This window comes from Symphalangus syndactylus, chromosome 8, assembly GCF_028878055.3.
Source record: "Symphalangus syndactylus isolate Jambi chromosome 8, NHGRI_mSymSyn1-v2.1_pri, whole genome shotgun sequence".
NCBI classification, from domain to species: domain Eukaryota; kingdom Metazoa; phylum Chordata; class Mammalia; order Primates; family Hylobatidae; genus Symphalangus; species Symphalangus syndactylus.
The window spans coordinates 133,420,900-133,444,871 of record NC_072430.2 but is presented as its reverse complement, the minus strand read 5'-3'; the positions used below and the strand labels follow the sequence as shown (position 1 = coordinate 133,444,871).

Here is a 23,972-nt window from a genome sequence, read left to right as displayed (position 1 = left end):
CTATATCCTGTTTCTAAGCGGACCTCTTTATCATTACATAATGACCTTCTCTTACTTTTCTTACAATTTTTGTCTTGAAGTCTATTTTGTCTAAGTATAGCTACTCCTGATCTTTACTGGTTTCCTTTGGCGTGGAATATCTTTTTTCCATCCATTTATTTTCAGTCTATCTTTATAGGTAAAGTATGTTTCTTGTAGGCAGGATCATTGGGCCTTGTTTTAAAATTCATTCAGCCACTCTATGTTTTTTGACTGGGGAGTTTAGTACATTTACTTTTAATCCTATTATTTAGGTAGAAACTTACTGTTACCATTTGGTTGTTTTCTGGTTGTTACGTGACCTTTTTTTCCTTCTTTCCTGTCTTCCTTTTAGTGAAGGCATTTTTCTCTGGTTATATAATTTAATCTGTTGCTTTGTGTGTGTATTTATTTTATTTATTTATTTTTTTGATTTGAGGTTACCATGAGGCTTGCAAATACTATCTTATAACCCATTATTTTAAACTGATAACTAATTTACACTGATTGCATAAAAAACACAAAACCAAACACAAAAAGAAAACTAATACAAACTCTACACTTTAACATCTTCCCCCACTGTTTGATTTTTTGTGGTTTATCTTTATGTCTTATTATATTGTCTATGTCTTGGAAAGTTGGTTGTTGTAGTTATTATTTTTTATTGGTTTATTATTTAGTCTTTTTACTAAATTTACACACCATAATTACAGTGTTATAATATTCTGTTTTTCTGCGTGCTTACTATTACCAGTGACTTGTGTACCTTCAGATGATTTCTTCTTGCTCATTGACTTCTTTTTCTTTCATACTGAAGAGCTCCCTTTAGCATTTCTTGTAGGGTGGGTCTGGTGTTGATAAAATCCCTCAGTTTTTGTCTGGAAATGTCTTTATTTCTCCTTAATATTTGAATGATATTTTCACTAGTTAAACAAGTTTTTCTTCAGCACTTTAAATACGTCACGACACTCTCTCCTGGCCTGTAAGGTTCCACTGAAAAGTCTGCTGCCAGATGTGTTGGAGCTCCATTGTATGTTATTTGTTTGTTTTTCTCTTGCTGCTTTTAGGATCCTTTCTTTATTTTTGACTTTGGAAGTTTGATTAAGGGCTTCGAGGTAGTCTTCTGTGGGTTAAATCTGCTTGGCATTCTATATCCTTCTTGTACTTGAATGTTTATATCTTTAGGTTTGGGAAGTTATCTGATATTCTACCTTTGAATAAACTCTCTGGGAAGTTATCTGATATTCTACCTTTGAATAAACTCTCTACTCCTATCTTTTTCTCTACCCCTCTTTAAGGCCAATAATTCTTAGATTTGCCCTTTTGAGGCTATTTTCTAGATCTCTTAAGCATGCTTTTTTTTTTATTCTTTTTTCTTTGGTCTCCTCTGTGTATTTTCAAACAGCCTATCTTTAAGCTCACTAATTCTTCTGCAGTTCTGCTATTAAAAGACTCTGATGCATTCTTCAGTATGCCAATTGCATTTTTCAGCTTCAGAATTTCTGCCCAATTCTTTTTAATTATTTCAATCTCTTTGGTATATATATCTAATAGAATTCTGAATTGCTTCTCTGTGTTATCTTGAATCTCTTTGAGTTTCCTCAAAATAGCTATTTTGAATTTTCTGCCTGAAAGGTCATATGTCTGTTTCCCCAGGATTGGTCCCTGATGCCTTATTTAGTTTATTTGGTGAGGTTGTATTTTCCAGGATGATCTTGATGCTTGTAGGTGCTCACTGGTGTCTGGGAATTGAAAACTTAGGTATTTATTACAATTTTCTGAGTCTGGGCTTGTTTGCGCCCATTTTTCTTAAGAAGGCTTTCCATGTATTCAAAGGGACTTTGGCCCCAACCCCAATATCACTGTAGTTTTTGCAGACTCATAGAGTCTTTCATAAGATCTTTGTGGTCTTTCATAAGATCTGAAATGGTTCTCTGGATTACCAGGCAAAGACTTGTTCTTTTTACTTTCTTTCTGCTGAACAAACAAACTCTCTCTCTTTGTGCTGAGCTCCCTGGAACAGGAGGTGTGGTGATGCAAGCACTCCTGTTGCTATCACCATTGTGACTGCATTGTGTCAGACCTGAAGGCAGCACAGCATTGGGTCTTGCCCAAGGCCTGCTGTAACCCCTACCTGGCTACAACCTATGTTCACTTATGACCCTAGGGCTCTGCAGTCAGCAGGTGGTGAAGCCAGTCAGGTTTGTCTTCTTTCTTTCAGGGCAGCTGGTTATCTCAGACCCTGAGTGAGTTCAGAGACACCATGAGCCAGAAATTAGAGTCCAGAAACTTTAGAAATTTGCCTGATATTCAATTCTACTGCAGCTAAGCTGACACTCAAAACCATGCTATAATGTTCTCACTCTTCCTTACCCTTTTTATAGGCAGAGGAGCCTCTCCCTGTGGGTACTACCGCCACTGGCCCATGTGGCGTTCTGCCTGGCCACTGGAATGATCATGTAAAGCCCAACAGTAAGCTTTTGGTAAATGCTGCCCAGGCTGGGACTCTTTAGGGCAGGGGACTCCCCTCTGCCCCAGAGCAGGAACAGAAATGCTGTGCCAGAGCCTAGGCCTGGACTTAGGCACCCCAGGAGCCGGATTATTGCTCTTCCCCACTCTGGCTGAGCTGGTACCTCAGCTTCTCTGTGTTATCTTGAATTTCTTCCATTCAAGAGGTTGTTGCTTCACTCTGTTGATTGCTTATTTTTCTGTGCAGAAGCTTTTTCATCTATTTTTGTTTTGGTGGCCTTTGCTCTTGAGTCTTAGCCATAAAATCTTTGCATATATTAATGTCCTGAAAAGTTTTCTCTACTTTTTTTCTCCTAGTAGTTTTATAGTTTTGGGTCTTATGTTTAAGTATGTAATCATTTTGAATTGACTTTGTATGTGGTGAGAGATCCCTATCTCAGGGATATGTCAGGGGTACAATTTCATTCTTCTGTGTATGGTTATCCAGTTTTTCCCACACCATTTATTGAAGAGGGTGTCCCTTCCTCAATATATGTTTTTTGAAGCTTTGTTGAAGATCAGTTGTCTGTAAATATGTGAATTTATTTCTGGGTTCTAGGTTCTGTTCCATTGGCCTATGTGTCTTTTTTTTTTAATACCAATATCATGCTATTTTGGTTACTATAGCCTTGTAATGTGTTTTTTAAACTCAGGTAGTGTGATGTCTCCAGCTTTATTCTTTTCCTGTAGGACTACTTTGGCTACTTGCACTCTTTTTTGGTTCTATATTAATTTTAGAATTGTTTTGTCTATTTCTATAAAAATAACATTAGCATTTTGATAGGGAATTGCACGTAATTTGTTGATTGCTTTGGGCAATATGGTCATTTTAGCAATATTATTAATAATTCTTCCAATCCATGACTATGGGATATCTTTTCATTTGTTTGTGTCCTCTTCAATTTCTTTCATCAGTTTTTATAGTTTTGTAGAGATCTTTTACCTCCTTGGTTAAATTTATTCCTAGATATTTCTTTCTGGTAACAATTGTAAAGAGGATTGCCTTCTTTATTTCTTTTTCAGTGATTTTATTATTGAAGTATAGAAATGCTACTAATTTTGTGATTTTGTATCCTACAACTTTACAGAATTTGTTCATTAATCTAAGGGATTTTTGGTGGAGTTTTTTTTTTTTTAATATATAAGATTATGTTGTCTATGAAGAAGGGCAATTTGGCTTTTATTATTTGTTTCTTGCCTGATGGCTTTGGCTATATAGCTTCCAGTACTATGTTAAATCAGAGTAGTCAAAGTGGACATTCTCGTCTTGTTTCACTTCTTAGAGAAAAGGCTTTCAACTTTTCCCCATTCACTATGATGTTCACTGTGGGTTTGTCATATACAGCCTTTATTATTGTGAGGTGTGATCCTTCTGTGCCTAGATTATTGAGTTTTTATTACGAAGGTGTACTGAATTTTGTCAAATGCTTTTTCTGCACCCATTGAGATAATCATGTTTTTGTCCTTCATTCTGTTGATGTGATGTATCATGTTTATTGATTTATGTATGTTGAACCATTCTTGCATCCCTGGTATAAATACCACTTGATCACAGTGTATTATATTTTTGATGAGCTGTTGAATTTATTTTGCTAGTATTCTGTTGAGTATTTTTGTGTCCATGTTCATTAGGGATATTGTTCTGTAGACTTCTTTTTTTATTGTGTCTTTGTCTGGTTATGATATCAGGGTAATGTCAGCTTTTTAGAATGCGAATTCTGTCCTCTTTAGTTTTTGGAATAGTTTGAGGATAAATGGTATTAGTTCTTTACATATTTGGTAGAATTCAACAGTGAATCCATTCAGTCCTGTATTTTTCTTTGTTGGGAGACTTTTTATTACTGATTCAATCTTGTTTCATGTTATTGATCTGTTCAGATTTTCTATATCTTAATGATTCAACTTTGGTAGGTTGTATGTTTCCAGGAATTTATCATTGCCTCCAGGTTTTCCAGTTTGTTAGTGTACGGTTGTTCAAAATAGCCTCTGATAATCTTCTCTTTTTCTGTAGGATCATTTGAAATGTCACCTTGATTTTATTTGTGCCTTATCTCTTCTTGTCTTAGTTAGTCTAGCAGTTTATCAATTTTGTTTATCTTTTTGAAAAAACAACTTTTCATTTTGTTGATCCTTTGTATTGTTTCTTTTAGTCCCTATTTTCTTTAGTTCTGCCCTGATCTTTATTATTTCTTTTCTTCCACTAATTTGAGGTTAGGATTCTTTTTGCTTTTCTTGTTCCTTGAGGAGCATAATTAGATTGTTTATTTGACATCTTTCTATTTTTTCAATGCAGGCATTTATTGCTAAAAAGTTCTCTCTTAACACTGCTATTGCTGAATCCCACAAGTTTTAGTATATTGTGTTTCCAGTTTAATTTGTTTCAATAAATTCTCGATATCCATGTTTGATTTTTGTTTTTGTTTGTGCTTTTTGAGGTGGAGTCTCGCTCTGTCATTCAGGCTGGAGTACAGTGGTGCAATCTCAGCCCACTGAAATTTCCACCTCCGGGGTTCAAATGATTCTCCTGCCTCAGCCTTCTGATTATAGGCTTTATAGAGATTATAGGCACGTGCCACCACGTGCAGCTGATTTTTCTGCTTTTAGTAGAGACGGGGTTTCACCACGTTGGCCAGGATGGTCTCAAACTCCTGACCTCAGGTAATCCACCTGCCTCTGCCTCCCAAAGTGCTGGGATTACAGGCATGAGCCACCGCATTCAGCCTCAATATCTATCTTAATTCCTTCATTGACTCAATGGTTATTCAGAATCATATTGTTTAATTTCCATGTATTTGTATAGTTTCCAAAGTTTCTGTTGGTATTGATTTCTATTTTTATTCCATTGCAACCTGAGAAGATACTTGCCATGATTTCAATTTTTAAAAAACTTTTTCTTTGGGAGGCCAAGGCGGGCAGATCACGAAGTCAGGAGATTGAGACCATCCTGGCTAACATGGTGAAACCCCGTCTCTACTAAAAAAAAAAATACAAAAAATTAGTCGGGTGTGGTGGTGGGCGCCTGTAGTCCCAGCTACTCAGGAGGCTGAGGCAGGAGAATGGCGTGAACCTGGGAGGCAGAGCTTGCAGTGAGCGGAGAGTGCACCACTGCACTCCAGCCTGGGTGACAGAGTGAGACTCTGTCTCAAACAAAAAAAAAAAAAAAAAAAAAAACTTTTTAAGTCTTTGTGGCCTAACATGCTCAATCATGGACAATGTCTCATGGGCTTACAAGAAGAATGTATATTCTGTAGTTGTTGATAAAATACTATTTAAATGTCTATTAGGTCCATTTGGTCTAAAGGCCAGTTTAATTCCACTGTTTCTTTGTTGATTTTCCATTTTGATGATTTGGCTAATGCTAAGAGTGTGGTGTAGAAGACATTCAATATTACTGTGTTGGAGTCTATCTCTTTATTTAGATTTAGTAATATTTGCTTTATGAATCTGGGTGCTCCAGTATTGGGTGCATATATACTTAGAATTATATGCTCTTGCTGAATTGACCCTTTATTATTATATAATGACCTTCTTTGTCTTCTTATTTTTTCACTGTTTCTTACTTAAAGTTTGTTTTCTCTAATATGATTATAGCTACTCCTGCTCACTTTTGATTTCCATTTGCATGCAATATTATTTTGGAGTTTTAAGATTTAATGACAATATTGCTGGATTTTGGACTTGCATGGGGCCTTTAGCCCCTTTCTTTTGGCTAATTTCTTCCATTTGGAATAGGAGCTGCCCACTGCCCGTACTCCCACTATATCTAGGAAGTAACTAACTTGCTTTTGATTTTAAAGGCTCTTAGGCCAAAGCGACTTGGACTGGGATAAGACTTTGAACTGTGGACTTTTGAGTTAATGCTGAAATGAGTTAAGACTTTGGGAGACTGTTTGGAAGGTATGATTGGTTTTGAAATTTGAAAAGACATGAGATTTGGGAGAGGCCAAGGCCAGAATGATATGGTTTGACTCTGTGTCCCCACCCAAATCTCATCTCTAATTGTAATCCCCATGTGTCGTGGGAGGGAAGTGGTTGTATCATGGGGGCAGTTTCCCCCATGCTGTTCTCATGATAGTGAGTTCTCACAAGATCTGATGGTTTTATCAGTGGCTGAGAGTTTCTCCTTCACACTCTCTTCTCTCTTACCTGCCGCCATATATGATGTGCTCGCTTTCCCTTCACCTTCCTCCATGATTATAAGTTCCCTGAGTTTGTGGAATTGTGAGTCAATTAAACCTCTTTCCTTATAAATTACCAGTCTCAGGGAAGTTCTTTATAGCAGTGTGAAAACAGGCTAATACATCTTGTAATGGTTCTCTGCACCAGTAGATTTCATGCCACTAATCCTTTGGATGCATAGAACAAAGGCCAAGGAATGTTTATTTCTTTCAACTCCAGGGCATAAGGTTTCACTTGTACTTGTCTGAGAGGAACCTTGTTGTGTTTCTGCCACCAGGAATCATGTAGGAACAATTCCAGTCACTTAAACCTGACCCCTTTTCCTTTCCTCTGCTCCTTCTTTGCCAAAAGTACCTGCTTTGTCTGGGTGACTTTGAGGGTTGGATAAGTCTTCCTCTTTTTCAGGAGATTTTCTGGAACAAAAGGGATTTTTCTTTGTTCTTGATCTGCCGTCTTTCTAGTGTTGCAGCTACTGATGTTAAATTAATTTTATTTTATTTTATTTGAAGACAGAGTTTTGCTCTTGTTACCCAGGCTGGAGTGCAATGGCACAATCTCGGCTCACTGCAACCTCTGCCTCCTGGCTTCAAGCAATTCTCCTGTCTCAGCCTCCTGAGTAGCTGAGATTACACGTGCCTGCCATCATGTCCGGCTAATTTTTGTATTTTTAGTAGAGATGGGGTTTCCACTATGTTGGTCAGTCTGCTCTCAAACTCTTGATCTCAGGTGATCCACCCACTTCAGCCTCCCAAAGTGCTGGGATTACAGGTGTGAGCCACCATGCCCAGCCTGGTCTTAAGTTTATTACACTTCAGTTTTCATGGTTTCTCATAAGCTGCCAATTAACTTTTCCCAGGTTTTGTGTCTATTATTTGGGTGATTTCCTCAACAGCATAAGTGGATAATGTTGACATTTATAAGTCTTTGATCAAGAAGCAATAGCCATATTTAGGTCAGATATACTATTTTCTATAAAAGTACAACTGTAAAACTTTAAAAATTACCTAGATAGTAAATGTTTGTTTTGGAAAATCAAAAAATACAGACGAGCAGAAAAAAACTCACCCATAATTCCATCCCATAAAGTTAATCATTTTTAATAATTTGCTTTGTACCTTTTAGTTTGTATACATGTTCATATTAATTTTCAATCAATGCAACAGAATAGCTTTACTATTTACTATAAAATGCTTTAAAATGGCCCTCAAGTTAGAGTGTGATTTGAAGAAATATCTAGGCACAAATTGCTATTGTATCACTAAACACTAAAGCCATCTATTATCAATTAAGACTTCACTAAGCCTTTCTACTTTAAACATTTTAAATGTCAGAGTTCTTGAATGCAAATACTTAAGCATAAAGGTATTATATTTGAAAACTATTAGAAACCAGAACCAGATTTGAAAAATGATCAAGAACCAAAGGAAGTTTGTGGGCAGGTTGCTGCAAGGTCATGCCATAGGAACACACTGGAATGGATGCCCAGCCACCAACACTGCATACAAGATACAATCAGGTGACCATCACACCTGCTGCCACAACATAAGGCCTCCATCATCACTGTTTCTGCTGTCAGTGAACAACAGATGCCACCAGACTGGCCCAAGAAAAGATCCCATCACATTCAAAGTGGATACTTCAGAATATTCCAGAATTACTTCAGGATGTGAAGAATCTACTAGAATGATCTCAATATATCTTAATATAATAATCTCAATAATCTCAAATAATCTCAAATATTCTCAATAATCTCAATCTCAATATATCTTTAGAACTAGACAGAAAGTTATTAAATTATAAAATCCAAAGAAATGCAACACCATTTAACAAAGTTAGCTATGGTCTTAGTGGAGTTTTCAGATTGTCACTAGTAAATGGAAGAATTAGGTAATTCTAAGTTTTAAATTTGGGAACATGGACAATATGGGCTAGGAGAGCTCACATAATTAAATATTTATGTTTTCTTCATTAGATTGTAAGAGTTACCATAGTATTTGAGACTTTTCAGTTACTCCGAAAATAGTAGTTTAAATAGAAAATCAAGAATACTAAATTTATCAATTCAATTAAAATTATTTCAAGGAACATGACGGATCACATAGATAAGACCAAATAGTTACCAAAGTCTCCCCTAAACATGATTGTCTTAAAGATTTGGACATAGTAACTCCAAAAAAGAACTTAGCAATGTTTGGAAGAAAAAATATCCTGTGCATTTAAAGCCCCAGGCCTCAAACTCAGCTGAAATCTCTAGTTAGTAAATAAGCCCAGTTAGCAGCATTAGTGCTCCTTTAGTGCACAAGTATCTTTTAACCCTGGAAAGATTTAATGTGTTATGAAACCATTTGAAGAAGTCAAAATTATAATATTACCATTTTTGTGTTAAGGAGGATTCTGTGTGATTTAGCATGTTAAGTATTTTTAACATCATAGATACTTTGCTAGAATAGAATAAGTTAACATTGTTCAATTGGGTAATTTACTTGGTTGAAATTTTTAGTGGAAATTTACTGTTGATATTAGATGTTAATTTAAGATTCATCATCTTAAGAAAAAGAATGGTTCCAAACTTGATCTGAGGCAGAACTTTGTGGTATAATGTGATTGTGAGCCTCTTCTAGGAGATCATTATTAACATACATAATAAAATGCTTGAACAATTTTCTTAGACATTAATTAGCTTAAGAGCATCTTCTAATACCCTAGCTGACATTACACCCTGTGAAATGCCTCAGGACCTTCAATCAGTCCTGCAATGTCGTCCCAATAAGAATTTTAGAAATACAGTATAAAGTGTTTATTTAACCACTTTTCTCCCATAAAATGCCTCTATCAAGGCAAACTCTTTGAATTACTTAAAAGGCCTATTCCCTTGCAGCAAAACTTTGACCTGGGCTCTAAATCAATTCATCTGAGAAGTTATTTTAATGTTTATGTTTAATTCATTAGATGGTAAAAGTGACCATAGTATTTGAGACTTTTCAGTTACTCAGAAAATAGTATTTAAATAGAAAATCAAGAACACTAAATTTATCAATTTAATTTAAATTGTTTCAAGAAACATGGTGAATTGTGTAGATAAGACCAAAGAGTTACCACAGCTCCCCTAGAAATTATTGCCAAAACTTTAACTTATAAATAATAAAACTTAAAATTTAAATCTGAAGTTTAAAGATGAATAGGTTTTTGGAGTTGGAGTTTTAATAATTAAATATTCGTTTCTAAAAGGTTGTCTTCTGAATAACTTTTCTGCGCACAAAAGCCTCCTTCAAGGGAATCAAAAATGCTCATATTGATCTCACCAAAATTTGCATAATGAGAGATTCCACAAACATAGGGAGGGAGCTTAGATACTGAGAGGGCAAAAATAATAACCAACGACAGTAATGAGAGTTTTTGTTTTTCTTCAAGAATGCCACCGTGGCTTTTTAAAAATGCTACAGAAAGCTTATTCATTCCTTCAATATTTTTCAACCATTACCCAGAATAGAAATATGAAGCAAATACTTTGTTAAAATTTGTTCTTAAATCTCTCTGCTATAACCTAGGTCCTCCAAGGAGAAATTAATGTAATCAGCTTTATGTCTCTGCCCTATAGTTTTTATTTTTGGTTTTGTTTTTTAGAGATGGATTCTTTCTCGTCACCCAGGCTAGAGTGCAGTAGTGTGATCACAGCTCACTGTAGCCTCAAAACCCTGGGCTTAAATGCTCCTTCCACCTCAGCCTTCAGAATCAGAAAGTACAGGCTTGCACCACCATGCCCAGCTAAGTTTTAATTTAATGGTCTTGCCACGTTGCCCAAGCCAATCTCAAACTCCTAGCCTCAAGTGATCTCTCTTCTCAGCTTCTGAATTTTTCTTTGTTTTATTTTTTTTTAATGTTTGCTCTTTTCCTCCTGTATGGAAGTACAAATAAAAGTTTTAAAAACGAAGGCACGTGCCATACTTTTGTCATCAGTTTAAGTGTCTCAGAGTGTCAAACTGCAATTCCCACAAACATAGGGAACAAATTTTTGTTTATTTTTTCTTCTCATCATGATCCCAGAATCTATGACATTAAAGTCACTCAATAAATACTTGCTGAGTAATTGAATTACACTAAGAATAGCTTATTAAAAGTTTCACTTAATAGCTTCATTCCTCTGATTTGCACTACTCTATTTTTTTTTTTTTTTTTTGAGATGGAGTCTCGCTCTGTTGCCCAGGCTGGAATGTAGTGGCGTGATCTTGGCTCACTGCAAGCTTCCCCTCCCGGGTTCACACCATTCTCCTGCCTCAGCCTCCCAAGTAGCTGGGACTACAGGTGCCCACCACCACTCCCGGCTAATTTTTTGCATTTTTAGTAGAGACGGGGTTTCGTCGTGTTAGCCAGGATGGTCTCGATCTCCTGACCTCGTGATCCCCCCACCTCGGCATCCCAAAGTGCTGGGATTACAGGCGTGAGCTACCGCGCCCGGCCGCACTGCTCTATTTTTCACTCTCACCTGGTTTAGTACCTTATTTCTGTCTGTGGTTCACCTTAGAGAGACAGGCAATACCTAAATTCACCACTGGGCTATAGACTGACCTGTAGAATTGGATTATTTATTAGAGTCCAAGGGACAAAACTGACCTCAGCTTGGCATCAGGACAAAGCTGGAGAGGTTTCAAGCGAGATTCAGCACCTGAGTCAATGGCCAGGTTTGGTATTTAGAGGGATTCAGATGAGGAACGGGCAGAGGTTGGGACAGAGTTCTGGGCTGGAAGCAAGAATCTGCAGATTCAAGATTTCAGGGAGCGATGGTTTGGGGTTCCCTCATGCCGGAAGAATTGACCGAGGATGGTTATAAAGATGGGATTGGATGAGATCAGCATCTGGGACAAATAAATTGCACGTTCACACAAATGCATCATTGGTGCATAATAGTTGATGCTAGGGGTGAGCTGTCTACTTTCCACTCTGGTGTTAAACAAGATTTCTGCCTGTTGAGGGCATTTTCTAGAGAGCAGGTGTAAATAACCTCAGGGGAGAAGGCAGCCCTCTGTGTTTCAGCTCACTCCCAGGATCCCACAGTGCTTCTTGCTGGAGAACAAGAAGAAAGATGATAAGATGGAGCGTACCTTGATGTCTATTGTAATGCACTTTGAAACACACTGCAGGGTGTGGCACAGGGAAGGACATCAAACGAATACACCTCAGTGGTTAAAAAAGACCAAGTACCTAAAATGAAAACTGCCAACTTTCAGTCTTTTAAATGAATTACTCTCTTGACTTTTTATTACTTAGTTAACATGGAATCAAAGCTACATTCACAACTCTTATATTATTAATTTTCTGGAAAGAAATGAAAGTGAGTTACTGACTCTAATTGTGTTTGGCACACACATTGACATATGAGGCTGGCTACATAACTTGTAAGGTATAGAACAAAGTAAAAATATGGGAGCCCTTTGTTCCAACACCTGATGACAAAGGAGTCATGAATGCACGAACATAGAAAGCTTTTTCCTTCTTCCATGGTTTCTCTCTTGACTTGTCCTGATGTTTACATTTGCTATTTAATACCATTCAAAGTAAAACAAAAATTAAAGTATGAATTTTTAAGTTTATAATGTGCAAAGCCATTTTTAGATACATATTTAACTCATATGTGGAATCATCAACGTTACATAATCTGCATTTTCAGCTTGTACATGCACACATATTTTATTCTTACCAGAACAGTGGAAATGCTGCTCAAAACTAACTCAACTATTTTTATATTATTTCTTGATATGCTTACATCCTACCAATAGTCTCTACCTTTGGTTTACAGATGAACAAATGACAGACAAAAAAAAAAACTGCAGGGTGCCTTATCTTTCCCTTTCCTTCTATTTCATTATTTTCAATATAAGCAGTTAGGAAATAACATGGATATGATGGGATTCCTTGCTCCTCTGTGTATCTTAGAATGTTACCACCTTCTTTATGGAAACAGAAGTTTATGTTTGGACTTGAACAGAAAGTGTGGCTTTAGAACTATCAGTGCTTCTGTGTCCTCAGTCCTAGGCACTGCCACTTGCTTTGTACTCTGAGTCACACTGAACTCCCACACACTTGAGTTCACTGGAAGGAACTCTGTGCTCAGGGGGTGTCACAAATGCTATATGTCAACGGGGTATCAAGGGTTCATTAAGTGTGGCACATTAAGTGTGTCTCTTCTGACCACCTGTGTGCTCTATTACCCACCAGACTTAACTTATAAAACACAGGTTCAAAGATAAAATTATTAAGAATTTCAAGATCATAACAACAGTATATTAAACAAAGCACAGGGTCCTTCTGTGCAACTGCACAGCTTGCACAACCGTGAAGCCAGCTGTGATGTGAGATTTGGAAGATAAGTGAGAATTTTACATTAAAGAAGCAGTAGCTGTAAAGGGTTAGGCCTTAGGAAGGTAGTTTTTTAATATTTTGCAAACCTCAGAAGGTTTTCAAAATATAACACTTTTATGCGTGGAGAAATGTACTGTCATCTTCAATAAGTAGAGGTGAGAAGGAAAAATAGCTTTCTTCAGTAAACACTAGCATCTCTCTTATCATCTTAGAGGAAAATTAATAGTGATTCTTCATGGTGTTATTGAATTTTTAGATGAGAGTTCCAAAAAAACAACTTTGACTTCAGAATAGCACAGATGTAGATACTTTGAAATATCTGAATTTAAAATATGTAATTGAAGACAGAACAAAAGTAGACTGCAGTGTAAACACTTACATTTAAAAAGTAAATTTTTCTGGTGGCTCCCGCCTGTAATCCCAGCACTTTGGAAGGCCGAGGCAGGTGGATCACGTGAGGTCAGGAGTTCGAAACCAGCCTGGCCAACATGGCAAAACCCCATCTCTACTAAAAATAAAAAAAATTAGCTGGGCATGGTGGTGGGCATCTATAATCCCAGCTACTCGGGAGGCTGAGGCAGAAGAATTGCTTCAACCTGGGAGGCGGAGGTGACAGTAAGCCAAGATTGTGCCACTGCACTCCAGCCTGGGTGACAGAGTGAGACTCCATCTCAAAAAAAAAAAAAAAAAAAAAAAAAAATGAATTTTTAAAATTTTGTGGCAGAGAGAACTCGCTTTTTCTTTGAAATAATATGATAAATAATTGGCTCCATAGGTTAGTCTAAATAACAATACCTGGTTTTGTGCTTAGAGTATGATGTAGAAAGTGCCATTTAGTAACCAGAACCTGACATGTTATTTTTTAAAGTGAGAAATGCATTTCCAGATTTTAGGAACACATTTCTGTCCAAAGGAGGGAAAATGGCCTTCCCTAAGTTCTATGGCAGTGGAAGTGGCAGGCAGGAGCTTCTGATTCTAAAATGTGTGTTGGTAACTGTGGGAGGCATAAGCCCAGGGAGATGATGGAAAACCTAGATGGTACTGGTACTGTTAACTTTCTACCTTTATAGAAGCGAGGTGTCTGTGGGAGAAAGACGCTGCTTGTCTGTAAATACTTAGGAGAAGATAGCTTTAGAACTGCTTTGCAGAATACTGAATGGATATTTCTTTAATGTACATCCAAAGATGAGTTTCCTCTCCATATGTACCCCTCTCTGAGTAGAAAGATTCAACTTTCTCATGCTGTTATAGCAATATAATTTAGAAAATCAGTTGCCCTGTGATTGTTGGAGAAGCTGAAATATTATGACTTGGTGAGAAAACTATAAATACTTTTTTAAAAAGAAACAGATGCAACAACTATATTTCCAATAAAACAAGACAATAAAAATAAGAAATGAGAAAATGGCAATTAAATGTATCAGATGCTTGACCTATCAATTCTCAGAACATTAATTAATATTAATAATAATGGCTAATATATATTTAGTGTTTACTCACCACACATAGGGTCTGCACTTCATATTAATTAATATAATCTTCTCATCAATCTCTTGATGTGCATATTATTGTATAAAACATTTTAAAAATGAATTAACAGAGTCACAAAGATGAAAATTAACAAGACTGAGAAGCTTCTAAGTGGTGAAGGTAAAATCCAAACTTATGTCTGACTCTAGGGCACCATGTCCCAACAAATTTTTATATTCTTATTTTTGACATGGTTTCTACATAGTAGATGTTTAAAATTGTTCTGCTTTGCTGATATTTAATAAGAAAGTTATTATTTTAATTCTAAATTGAAATATTACTCAGAAGTGTTGGATGAAGATGTGTGTTCACTTAAAAATGAAATTTACTGACATCATCAATAACTACAAAACACTTCATATCCACACAATAGAATTAGAAATATTTGAAAAAGGTAAAAATTTTGGCTTGATAGGAAATAACAGATTAAAATGCTATTTATATCAAATTAAAATAATTTAATCCTCCCCTCTCTCACTTTAAAGCTTTTGTAAAAACAAAGAAAAAACATTACATTATTTGAAATTTTAACTGCATATCTTATATCGTCCAAAGGGCAATGTGAAGAAATTTATAAAGTATCATACATAAATAAATATTTTTCATAGGTTTCCAAATAGCTTGCAAACTCCATGCCTTAAAAAAGTAGGGCTGGGCGTGGTGGCTCACACCTGTAATCCCAGCACTTTGGGAGGCCGAGGTGGGCAGATCACGAGGTCAGGAGATCGAGACCATGCTGGCTAACATGGTGAAACCCTGTCTCTACTAAAAATACAAAAAATTAGCCAGGCATGGTGGTGGGCACCTGTAGTCCCAGCTACTCAGGAGGCTGAGGCAGGAGAATGGCATGAACCCGAGAGGCAGAGCTTGCAGTGAGCCGAGATAGTGCCACTGCACTCCAGCCTGGGTGACAGAGCAAGACTCCATCTCCAAAAAAAAAAAAAAAAAAAGTATACCCAGTACCAAGCAAAATGTTTGATATGTAGTGTATGTCTAAAAAAACTGTTTATGCATTAAATTAATTAATCATTAGATACTAATTATAATGCATACTAATTGATAGAAAGAAATGTAATGAAGCTCTTTTATTACTCTTTTATTACTACTTGTGGCCAGCTAGAAGAGAAAATAAACAAAAATATCAAATTTCTTTCAGTAAGAATTTGAAATGAAGAAAGAACAATACAAGCTGCAGACCACATAAAAGTGAGTACTTGAAAGAATTAAGATTTTAAAATATAGAAATACAAGAACATTTAATGAAATGTAAATGAGTTTCTTTTGGTTGTGATAAACACTGTGGGAATATGTATTGAGATTTAGAGCAGCTTATTCCAAAGTAAATACAGTCATGCAGTTGTTTTACTAAGGGAAAATAGTTTTCTCACAGTAAAAGTCATCCTTTATAATTATGGTGTGGAGAATAAGGGTGGTATACTGATGTTTTTAAAACATCACAGGGTATTTCCCCTGTCCGTGCCAAGGACAATTACACTCCCTTCTAAATGAAAGAGATTCACAGGCAGAGAAACATAACTTGATGTTATCTGAATATCATAGATTGTGAACTGTCTTCTCTCTGGTGTTTCAAAGTGGATATAATGACAGTTTGTTACTTTTGATGGTAAAATATATAATATTCTGGAGTACAAATAATGTTCAAATTATAAAAAGGCTATTTAAAACTTGCTATAATATTTAAAATTAAATTATGTTTCACTGGTGTTATTTTTAAGTTTTTCACTAGATGTAAGGGATATACTTGCGTATATATCAATATCATGTTTCAATATACAAAAAAACTTTTCATCAAAAAAATTAATATGTTTTATGTATATAAGATGCCATATATATGCCACTTCTCCTTTTTTGTGTTCTTTTATGGTTCATATTTATGTTCACAAAAGTAACATTTTGTTTATTGCCATTTATAGAATTTTATGTCTAACATATTAAAAAAAATTATAGTTAGAAAACTGCTATAAGCTTTTACTTTTATATTTCAGGTCTTTCTAGTTTTTTAACACCATACCTCACTCTCTCTCACCTGTGTCTACCATAACTAATGGCCTGAAAGCTTTTAATTAGAAACAAATCTCCCACTTCCCTCTCCCTATGGCCTTCCTCAGTTGTATGGAGAAGCATTCTCTCTTTCAAAAACCTACAACGGTGTAAGTGCGTCCTAGATTCTGAAAGAGATCAGGTTTGAATTCTAGAATTTTTGTTTCACTTTAGTTAGTTTGGGGTCTTACAGAATGGGAAAGGGTATTTGCAAATCTGACTCAAAGTGGTCCCTGAAATCAAAACAAGCTTAATATTTAGAAGAAAAAAATGACTTAAAACTAGGAATGTGAAATGAGAATGAAAACTTACTGGAGTATCCTATGGAAGTACCCAGAATCACACCAATTCAAAATGCTTTCAAAGCTCATTAAGAATGTGTGCATTCAAAATCTGGCAGGACACGATATAACATATTTGCAAGTTCCAATGATATTTTTATAAAAAAATGTGTTGGCGTGGCGTTCTCAAATTGTATAAGCAATAGAGTAAGAATTTCTCACATCTCCAATATGCATCTCTCCAGTCCAAGAGTTATCCGAAATATTTAGGTAAGTAAAATTTCTTCAAGAAATATGTAGTAAAAACGTCAACCTGTACTACAATCAAGCAAAAGTCCTAAGAAAGATGAAATCACAGGACCATCATTTTTTCATGAGAACCAAACTGCAGAATTAATCCTAGACTCCAAGTAGGAACCAGGGAGTGTCTAGAGCACTGAGATCTCTGCTCACGGGTTGCTTTCAAGAAAATAAACATTTAGACTTCTGGCTCCAAAATGGTGGCATAGAAACAAACTGGCTTCACTACCCACACCCTGCCACAGAAAAGCTAAAACGAATATACACCTCCAAGATTGTCACCAGAAATGTCCCAGAACTCAAATACGAAGATGAGACAGTACCCAGGGCCAAAGAGTAATTGACAAATCCATGACATTGCCCCCGGTGTCCTGCCTGATACCAAGCACATGGAAAATTCTTCCCCAAGTGGACGGTTTCTACACCAGAAAAAGTGAGATCAAGGTGGACAACTAGCTTTCCTACCACCTTTAATTCCATGGTAAGAGCCCTGTTTCTGCCTTAACTCACAGGAAACATTACAAGTGCCTGAAGGGAGAAATATCCCTGAGGACAGGCAGAGAAAAAATAGGGAAGCAAGACTACTATCTTACCTCTGGAAACTCTTCTTTGTAACTCAGCCATAAGAGATGCTTAATCAGAGTGGCTGTACAGCAGTACCATGCTCTAGGAGGTTCATCCCACAGGTCCTCTGGACACAAACCCCTATCCAACCATTGCACACTGCAGAAATATCTGCTTTGGGGAAAGAAAGAAAGAAAAAGAAAGAAAGAAGGAAAAGAAAGAAAGAGAGAGAGAGAGAGAGAGAGGGAGGAAGGAAGGAGGGGAGGAAGGAAGGAAAAAGAAAGGAAGGAAGAAAGGAAAGAGGGAGAGAGAGAGAGAAAGAAATGAAGGAAGAAAGGAAGGAAGGAAGGGAGGAAGGAAGGAAGGAAAGAAAAGAAAAAGAGAGAAAGAGAGTAAGGAAGGAAGGAAGGTAGGAAGGAAGGAAGTTAGGAAGGAAGGAAGGGAGAGAAAGAGAAATAAAGGGCATTTGAGTTGGAATGCAAGAAGTCAAACTAGTTTTGTTTACAGATGACATAATCTTATACTTAGAAAAACCTAGAGACTCCACCAAAAAACTGTTAGAATTAATAAAAGAATTCAGCAAAGTTGCAGGATACAAAATCAACACACAAAAATTAGTAGCATTTTATACACCAACAGTAAACAATCTGAAAAAAAATTGAGAAAGCAATCCCACTTACAATAGCTACAAAGAATATAAAATACCTAGGAATCAATTTAACCAAAGAAGTGAAATATTTATATAAAGAAAACTACAAAATAATGATGACAAAAAATTGAAAAGGACACAAATGGAAACATATTTTATACTCATGGATTAAAAGAAGTAATATTGTCAAAATGACAGTAGTGCCCAAAATAATTTACAGATTCAATGCAATCCTTATAAAAAATACCAATGACATTTTTTACAGAAATAGAATTTTAAAATCCTAAAATTTATGTGGAACCACAAAAGACACTGAATAGCCAAAGTAATCCTGAGCAAGATTAACAAAGCTGAAGACACCACACTACCTGACTTCAACATTTACTACAAAGCGACAGTAACCAGATCAGCCTGGTATTGGCATAAAAACAGACACATAAACCAATGGAACAGAATAGAGAGCCCAGTTATAAGTCCACACATTTAGGACCAACTTATCTTCAAGAAAGGTGCCATGAGCATACAAAGAGGAAGGGACAGTCTTCAATAAATAGTGCTGGGAAAACTAAATCACTATATACTGAAGAATGAAATTAGACCTCTCTCTCTTGCCATACACAAAAATCAAATCATATACTTAAGTTTATGACCTAAAACTATGAAAACTACTGGAAGAAAACATTGGGGAAATGCTCCAGGACTTTGCTTTGGGCAAAGATTTTTTTGTGTGAGATTTCAAATGCATAGCCAACCAAAGCAAACAACAGACAAGTGGGATTACATCAAGTGGAAAGCTTCTGCACAGTAAAGAAAATAATCAACAAAGTGAAGAGAAATCCATGGAATGGGAGAAAATTTTTGTGAGCTATCCATCTGAGAAGAGATGAATAACCAGAATATATAAGGAGTTCAAGTAACTCAACAGCAAAAATCTCAAGGAATCCAATTAAAAATGGGCAAAATATCTGAACAGATATTTCTCAAAAGAAGAAATACAGATAACCAACAAGTATATAAAAATAATCAGAGAAATGTAAATTAAAACTACAATAAGATATCGTCTCACATCAGTTACAATGGCTCTTATCAAAAGGACAGTCAATAACAGATGCTGGCAAGGATGCAGAGAAAAGGGAATCCTCATACACAGTTGGTGGGAATGCAAATTAGTAAAGCCACTATGGAGAACAGTATGGAAGTTATGCAAAAAAAAACTAAAAATAGAACTACCATATGATCTAGCAATTCCACTACTGAGGATATATTCCAAAGAAAGGACATCAACATATCAAAAAGACATTTGCACTTACATGTTTATTGTAGCACTATTCACAGTAGCCAAAATATGAATCCACTTAAGTGCCCATCAACAGATTAATGGATAAAGAAAATATAGTATAATATACAATGTGATATTATTTAGCCATAAAAAGTCATGAAATTTTGTCATTTTAAGCAACATGAATAGAACTGGAGGTCATTTTGATAACTAAAATAAACCAAGTACAAAGAGACAAATGTCACATGTTCTCACTCATATGCGGGAGTTAAAAAAAAAAAAAAAAAGTGAATCTCATGAAGATAGAAATTAGACTGCTAGTTACCAGAACCTGGGAAGGATGGGGATAAGAGGGATAAAGAGAAGTTGATTAATGGGTATAAATATATGGTTTGATAGATCAGTAGGATGACAATTGTTTACAATAATCTATTCTATATTTCAAAATAGCTAAAAGAGAAAATTCAAATGATGCTAGCATTAAAAAGATAAATATTTCGGGTGATATAGCAAGTACATTGATTTGATCTTTACAAATTCTATAAATGTATCAAATTACAACATATACTCTAAATACTTCAAAATAAAATCTGAAAAGATATTTATTCATAATTTTATAATTTTTAGGATAAATTTAAGTTTAATTTCTGGTTTCTATTAAAAAAACAGCAAAAGGGGTTCAATGGGAACTTTAGATAGCTTAGTTCAATGGGAACTATAAATAGCTTAGTTCAATGGGCACTACATTAATTAGGAGTCAAAAAGTTGTGGAAGTAGAGATGGGCAAGGTCTTTGATGCCAGAGGCAGCACATTTAGCCCTGTCCTGTTCTCAAGTCATGTGAAACCACCTTCCTTTCACATCCACAGTGATTAATTCTAAATAAATTTGGTTTCCTAGACAATATAAAATTTCAATTTTTACTAAATATTTTAATTCTTCTATTTTCTTGGTAAAGAAATGTAAAAAAAGTACCATCTCATAGTGGAATATGCAATATACTGCAAAATTTTGATATGAGATCAGGGTCTCTAATTTATGTTTGACATAAATCCTGACATTTTATAGTGAAAGGGAGGGATATATTATATTTTTCCAGTTAATTCTGGTCTAAATATGGGTAGGAAATTAAAATACATCACCCCAAAGTACATTTCTTTGGTATATTTTGAGATGGTTATTCACAGAAACTGCAGACACAGAATTAGCTCTGAAAAGCTGTCCTTTTATAAAATAAATTTACACCTATAAAGAAAATCTGTTAGTGAAGTAAACAGCTAATGCAAACTGGCTTTCTGTTAGGCTCCCCTTGTCTGCAATTTATTTTTCTTTATAACACACACGATTTCCATCTTGCTAAATTTTGTAGCATAGAACTTACCTTCTCATTCACTATCCTAACCCCATTGTCCAGAAGAGAAGGCAGCACAGAATGGAAACCATGCAACAAGTATCTGTTGAATGAATGAAATACAGAAACAAGAAAAGTATGGAAAAGCTCTACATAGTATTCACTGGATAGTTCCTTATTGCTATGAGATCACTTTAGCTACCACTCTCTCAAGTCACTAAAAGATCCATAGTATTTCAGAAAGACAAAAACATATAGGAGCAAATATAATTTTTCTTTCTCTCCTTCTGAAGGTTTGATAATTTGAGTCTATAAAACACATTGACAATGGACAGATTAACAGAAGGAAAGTCATGCAAATTTAGTATGTGCATATGAGCACAAGAGCCATACAAAACACGGGATTCAAAGAAGGGCCTAAAGTTGTTACACTGCAGAGAAAGAGACAGGCTTTGGGCGTTCCTGGGGGAAGGTAGGAACAAGCTTGGGAGGCTGAGGGGAGAAAATGCAATGAGAACAAAGGTTATTTTCTGTTATGCAGACAAAGTCTCTCAAGCAATAGCTTTTAGAAGAATATATGACATTCTGTGGCAATCTCTGGGTTGGGGAGGAGGGACTTGACATGATCTTTCCTAGATCCAGACAAGGCAGATAACCTACTTAAAATACAAGATTAATGTTTTAAATTTAGTTGGAACAGAGTTCATTTTTAGTTATGGCTAAGTAGCTTGAATTAAACCAAAATTCCTAATGATACCTTTACAAAATGTAGGCATAATAGAAAAAAACAACTTTTGAAGGCTCTCCTGAATAATCATAGTAAATAAGAACTGGATAAATGGTAGACTGTAAAAGTAGGAGAGCATAAGATATGAGCTCCACATTCTCCCATCTCTTCCCTGAGAGTATTTTCTAGTTCACGACAGCAAGGGGAAATGGAATCCAAGCTGAAAATAGTCTGACTGGACTGAGGAGACGTAAGACATAGGTTGGACTGTCAGAGTATCCAAATTTTAAGGAACAAAGTCATGGATAGGAGGGTCTGGAGGGATGGGACAGTGAAGACCAACTATATCAGCCAAGAAATTATTTTAAGCTAAAGATGGACTCCTAAGATATGCATATTAACAGGGTAAGACTCCAAGAAATGCAATAGAAAGCAAAACTTGGAAAGCCACAGAACTAAGCAGAAATTTTACTGTCTGATGGTAGGGAATGAGAATTTAAGTCCATTTAACATGATGGTATCTTAGTCGGCTTGGGCTGCCATACAAAATACCATAGAGCAGGTGGCTTGAATAACATAAATTTACTTTCTCACAGTTCCAGAGGCTGGAAGTCTAAGATCAGGGTGCCAACATGATCAAGTTTCAGTGAGCTCTCTTTCCGACTTGAAGATTTCTGCCTTCTCTTTGTGTTCCTACATGACAAAGAGAAAGAGAGAGAGAGTAAGGTCTCTGGTGTCTCTTCTTATAAAAGCATTAATCCCATCATGAGGTTCTTATCTTCATGGCCTCATGTAAACATCATTACTTCCCAAAGGCTCCATCTCCAAGTACCACCACATTGGGGGTTACACTTCCAACAGGAATTTGGGCAGAGGGGATGCACAATATACTCCATAGCAATGGATCTTAGTTTCTCACTGCTACTGTAAAAAATTACCACAAATGTAGAGATGTAACAGATTAAAAATCATCTTTTAGTTCTGGAGGTCAGAGGTCTAAAATGGATTTCACTGAACTAAACTCAAGTTATCAGAAGGGCAGCATTTCTTACTGGAGGCTCTAGGGAAAAATCCATCTTCCTGCATTTTCCAGTTTCTAAAGCCTGTCTGTATTCTTCAAAACCATCAATACCCAGTCAAATCTTTCTCATGCTTCTCTCCATCTCTGTGGTTCCCTCTTTCCTGCTTCTCTCTTTCACTTGGAACCCCTGTGGTTTCACGTAGCTCAGCCAGATAATTTAAGAAAATCTTTCCATCTTGAGGTCAGCCTATTAACAGTCTTAATTTCATCTACAAACTTAGTTTTCTCTTGCAATGTAACCTAAAGTATTCACAGCTCCTTAGGGCATGAGTATATTTGGGGGGCCATTATTCTGCCCCCCCCAGATATATCCAATATTCTGTTTGGTAAAGAATTCAAGTTTTCTCTTGAGCCCTCACAAGGGCCATACCCTAAGAAAAAGTAAAAACTGAAACAGCCTATTCCTACCCACACCTAAAACTAAACTTTCACAGGCTCAAGTTGATTTACTAGACTTATATTTACCATTCAACAGAAAATGAAGCATTTTTGAAGGAATCACTATAATTTTTACTTGTTATTTCCAGCATCTAAAAAATATGAAATATGCTAAAATATAGAACAACAAGCTGGAGACAAAACAGAAGTAAATAGAAACAGATGCAAGTATGGTTTAGATATTGAAGTTTTCAGATAGTATATTTAAAATAATTTGGATTAACCTGTCAAAAAAATGGAAGAAAAGATGAAGAACTGCAGGAGAGACTCAGAATCCATTAAAAATTTCAAATGGAAACTTGAGACTGATAAAAACAAGACTAAAACTAAGAATGTGTTAGATGGTGAGATGAATGTGTTAGATAATGAAGAATCATAAAGAGTAGGGAAAGGACTAGTGAACTTGAGGACGTGGCTGCAGAAAGGATGCATGGTGGATTAGATCAAGGAAACATGATACATATACACCATGGAATATTACATAGCCATGTAAAATAATGAAAAAATGTCCTCTGAAGCAACATGGATGGAGGTGGAGGCTATAATTCTAAGCAAACTAACACAGGAACAGAAAAGCAAATACTATACATGTTCTCACCTAGAAGTGGGAGCTTAATATTGAGCACACATGGACGTAAACATGGAAACAG

The 23,972-nt window shown here is 35.9% G+C and overlaps 1 long non-coding RNA gene across 12 annotated transcripts in view; it reads left to right on the top strand.

Annotated features, from left to right (window-relative positions):
* The first annotated feature begins 2,099 nt into the window (after positions 1-2,099).
* The window catches only part of LOC129488535 (uncharacterized), a 273,237-nt gene continuing 251,364 nt past the window's right edge, over positions 2,100-23,972 (top strand). For 7 of the 12 annotated variants that reach the window (XR_010122311.1, XR_010122310.1, XR_010122308.1 and 4 more), the window contains exons 1-3: positions 2,146-2,219; positions 2,403-2,490; positions 15,749-15,798. This is a non-coding gene — a long non-coding RNA (uncharacterized lncRNA). Of the gene's footprint in view, positions 2,220-2,402; positions 2,491-15,748; positions 15,799-23,972 lie in introns of all 12 variants that reach the window. The other 5 variants (XR_010122307.1, XR_010122316.1, XR_010122315.1 and 2 more) reach the window with 1 other exon arrangement.